Source organism: Arachis hypogaea, chromosome 11 (genome assembly GCF_003086295.3).
Source record: "Arachis hypogaea cultivar Tifrunner chromosome 11, arahy.Tifrunner.gnm2.J5K5, whole genome shotgun sequence".
Classification (NCBI taxonomy): Eukaryota; Viridiplantae; Streptophyta; class Magnoliopsida; order Fabales; family Fabaceae; genus Arachis; species Arachis hypogaea.
The window spans coordinates 145,473,902-145,478,499 of NC_092046.1; the positions used below are offsets into that span (position 1 = coordinate 145,473,902).

General features: G+C 33.5%; 2 long non-coding RNA genes across 4 annotated transcripts; one reads left to right on the top strand and one right to left on the bottom strand.

The window, feature by feature from the left end:
- Positions 1–330: 330 nt before the first annotated feature.
- Positions 331–1,518, bottom strand: LOC114924789 (uncharacterized). 2 transcript variants are annotated; one of them, XR_011868063.1, is made up of 3 exons: positions 1,378–1,518; positions 1,172–1,271; positions 331–1,055 (listed from the first exon to the last, which is right to left on the bottom strand). It is a non-coding gene; the product is annotated as an uncharacterized lncRNA (long non-coding RNA). The 2 variants fall into 2 exon arrangements; XR_011868062.1 differs by having other exon boundaries at positions 1,167–1,271.
- On the top strand, positions 845–2,666 carry LOC114924788 (uncharacterized). 2 transcript variants are annotated; one of them, XR_011868061.1, is made up of 3 exons: positions 845–981; positions 1,130–1,216; positions 1,359–2,666. It is a non-coding gene; the product is annotated as an uncharacterized lncRNA (long non-coding RNA). The 2 variants fall into 2 exon arrangements; XR_011868060.1 differs by having other exon boundaries at positions 2,328–2,666.
- Positions 2,667–4,598: the final 1,932 nt, after the last annotated feature.

Here is a 4,598-nt window from a genome sequence, read left to right on the forward strand (position 1 = left end):
AAGTTATGACTATTTTTATCTAATTTTCTTTGGTTACCAAACATTTCTGTAAATTTATTTGTCACATATAAGTGTTTATGTAAATATTTGTTAAATTTTAGTTTAGAGTAGACGAATAACAATTTAGCTAACAAACATGAATTTAGATAGTATAAAAATGGATTAATATTATTAGAGATGAAAGCGATAGAAAGTAATAGACATAAACGAATAGGACGTATAGAAAGAAAGATTGGGGACCATAAACAACCCATACCTTTAAATCTAACAGAAAAAAAAAAAGAAAAAAAAAAGAGAGAGAGAGAGAGATCGTGGTCACATGGTGGCATGTGAGGGGAAGAATGGGGGAAGGTTTTATATAATTTTGTTAGAATAATAATGAATATGCAAGTAAAGAAAAAAAGAAAGGGTGATTTGGGTGTGAATATAAATAATTACAGTGTTGGGTTTTGATGGATTTGTCTGTTTTTGGGAAGATTATTGTTGGGTGAATGTGTTACTACCCATGTGACGTGTATGTATGTATGTGATGGGTAAATGAATGAAGAAGCAAGAAACGGTGAATGAATGAATGAAGCAGAACCCTACTTACTTAGTTACTTACTTACTTACTACATAGTGATGATGGATACTGCTGTTATCTCTGAAACCCAAAAAGCAAAGAATTTTCCACCACTCTCATCTCTCTATAAATTAAAGCTGCTTCTAGAGTGGTCCATGCTCTTCTCCTTTCTATACCAATGCTTCACTATTTCTTCCTTCCTTCCTTCCTTCCTTCATTCATTCATTCATTCATCAGATCTGAGTCCTGGTCATGCTTTTCCACAGCTTTCTTGAACTTCTTGTATGTGCATCCATCTCAACTTCTTCTAAGTAAGTATGTAATTACAGTCTTAACCAAGAAGCTCAAGAAAGCTGTGGGAGAATATGGCAATTTCAGGCCTTTCTTGTAATTTCTCTTCTCTGATTCTCTCAACATCGGTAAGTGCTATTACCCTACACCTTAATATTGTTGTTATATAGATAGAGTCATCATATGCTGCTGCTTCATGGTTCTGTATGTAATTAGATCCAACCAAATCAAATTGTTGCATTACATTATATTGTTTCATCTCTGTTTTGTTTTAAGGAAATATATAAAGAAAGAAAGAAAGAAAAGGTCTCACTTGACCTGTTCCCTGTCTCCTCTGATCTGATCTCATGAGAAATTTCAGTGGTAGGTTCAACTTTCTCTCTACCTGTTACCTTATTAGGATATGATGATGAACAATCTTCATGCAAGAAATTAAACTAACAATGAATTAGAGAAATGATTGAAAGTAATAATAAAAAATAATAATGAAGTTTGTTTGGTGCAGATGAGAGAAGATTCCTCACCTTTCCTTTTGATCATTAATGATGATAGTTGTTGGCGTTGCCCTTTTGGTTTAGTGAATCCACATATCCCCCCTTCCTCCCTCCTACATTTCTGTGAAAAAGGTTAACCTTTGTCACTACATGACATCATTTTTTTAACCACTCCTCTTTCTTCATTTCTCTTCTTCTCTCTCTCCTGACACCATTTCATTTTTAACCTCTCCCTCTCTCTCTCTCTCTCTCTCTCTCTGCCATGCTGTCTCTTGAAAGCAATGTTGGTGCTGAAATCTTGGGTAATTTATGATACTACCATTCCATTGCTCTATCTATGTATCTCTTCTTCACCTGTCACTAGGTTTTCAACCGTATTACAGTTTCTGAACACACACACACACACACACACACACACAAATTTATTACCAGAATTTTCACATCCAATCAATTGCCTCCTCCTCCTCCTTCTTCTTCTTCTTTCTTCTCATTATATATATAATATTGCACATGTCATAAGGGAAAGGAAGGGCCCTAGGTGGCTAGTTAGGATTATATTACAGAATGAAGGGAAGGAAAAAGAGAAAAAGAGAGAGAGAAAGAGATAAGCTTTACCAAATTGAAGGGCATAAAGTTAAGATACATTATTATGAAGATTTAGCCAAAGAGAATGCAACAAGTTGTACAGAGAGGAGTAGGACCACCAAAGATATATCAGATTAAATCAATCTGCCACAAGACACAGTGGCATGGCATGCCACTTCAATTCTGATCTCATCTCTCGTCTATGTATCTGCATCTGCATCTGCATCTTTCTTTTTTTATCAGAATTATATCATTAGCATATTGATTTCAAGAGATTCTGTCTTGCTCCTACTATTTATATATCTATATGTGTGCGGTAATAATTAAACTCCTCTAAATTATATATATATATATATATTATATTATATATATTATGCACCTAGCTACCTTTTCAGGGAAATAGTGGAAAAATAAAGAATCAACACTTTGAGCAACGGGCACACGAAACCCATGAAGCAGCTTTGTGAATTGTGACACGACATCGTATGAGTTACCAGAGATTCAGCTGTAAGTAACTGATCATGGATGCTTGGTGATTGGTGACCTGAACCCTTCAATGACACGATGAAAAGATGAAACTGAATCATCAGACAATTTTCCTAGTACGGAATTATTCTTGCTTTTAAACTTTAACACCACTGTTCTACTTTTTTACAAAAAATAAATATGTAAAATATAAAATAAAACGAGAAAATTCTCGTGCTATGGTTTATTTACTTAAGTTTTCTGCTAAACAGGAACGTGTCAGCTGCGCCATGCAGTGTAAAACTACCTGCTCGTTACTTTAACCTAATATTTATATATATATATAATTTTCAGTTCACTTGATAAATATTAATTACTATTATTATTATTATTGAAATATTTTAAATGGGTCTTGTAGCTTTAAAGAGCTTCCCTACCACTCCCACCTTAACAAATATATAAATGGGAATGTTCGGATTCAAGCATCTAAGGAAAAGGAAAATGGTTTTTGCTTCGTTTTCTGTTAACTATTATGTTTAATTAACACATGATGATTTGTCGTCTACTTGAATTAAAAAGACACATTGTGAGGCACAAACAAAGGAGTACCTCACAATTATTCACGGAATTGAGTCATCAAAATTGTTTGCTTAGGGTGTAATCAACATATATTCATTTTATTATTATTTGTTAAAAAAAAAGAGCATCTATCACGGTTCAAGATTTGAAATAGATATTGGATCCTCACTGGAATATGACCATCATGTTGGGAAAGAGATAAGAGCAAATTTGTTTATACACAGACCCACCATATATAAAAGATTATGAGACATAATAATTCCGTTTAACTTTATCTGTGTCTTTATTTCTGTAAAGAAGTTACCTAGCTAGCTCCTCTCTTTAATTTAACAATACGATAAAACGTTTTAGCAAAGGGCATTGCAAACTTTGATAATAGAATACTACTTTACACATTGATGAAACTTATTCCTATTGTGAATTTCTCAAGCATCCAACGTTGTTTTTGCAAAAAGAAAAAAAAATAATAATGAATGTCCAAGTGCAACAGTAGGTAGCACCATTCAAAATGCAATATTTGGAGCAAGCGTGCTTAGCTTGACCCACTTGACATCGATTAATAAGCAGCACCACATACATAAACAAACAATTTTCCGTTCTTCATGGTGCTGGTCTGATCAGCTCATGTATTGTATTGTGACCTGTGAGCCCTATCGATCATTAACACTAATAAAGGGTTGATTTGATTGGTACATGCTTCTTAAGTGATTATTCTTCAAAAGTAGAAAAAGATAAAAATATATACCAATTGAGACAAGTAATTTTACTATATAGTAAACATTGCTAAAAGAGAATTGTCTTGTATATCAGATGTAGGTGAGTTCAATTAAGAGGCACGCACATAAAACCAAACCTGTTAGGCATAGGATTAGTCTTTAAAGCATAATGTCGGCAGAATCCGTTGGAGTTGGCTGGCTTTAATTTGTATATATTTACAGATTAGGTGCCCCGTGATAGATAGATAGATATAATTGAAGAAAATGAATGATATCATCATCATATATATATATATGAGGAGTAATGAAATGACAACAATAACACTACATGCCCACCATCAATGGTAGGGTATGCTATTGACGTAAGTAACTCAGTGATGAACCACCCATACAAAGAGGACGCCCCAATCAAAATAATAACTCCTTTTCCCCTTTCGCAAGTGAAAGTGCCAAAATAACAATAAATGGAAACTGTGTTGACCCATGATGCCAAATTAGAAATTGTACCCATCGACAAAGAACAATCATGGTGATCACATACATTACCGTACAATCTTCAATATATACATACATATATTATGCTCATTTTTAACCTGAGTTACCAAGAAACTATTTATATATATATATGGCTTATTCAATTTCTTATTCTTCATTCTCTTTTTCCTCCTCGCTAAGGGGGGTAGAAAATAAAGGACTAATTAAATATATGTGTTGTGCGAGTGTGGAAGGTAGGTAGTTGACTATAATTGCATAGATAAAAGCTACAAAACATTTACATACAATTAATAAATGAGGGAAACATGTAGACATGTTTGCATCTTCATTTCATAGAAGAATGCAATATTGGCTAGAATGAAGGGATACATAATAGCATCATATATGGGGACGGTGGATTAGAACTATAAT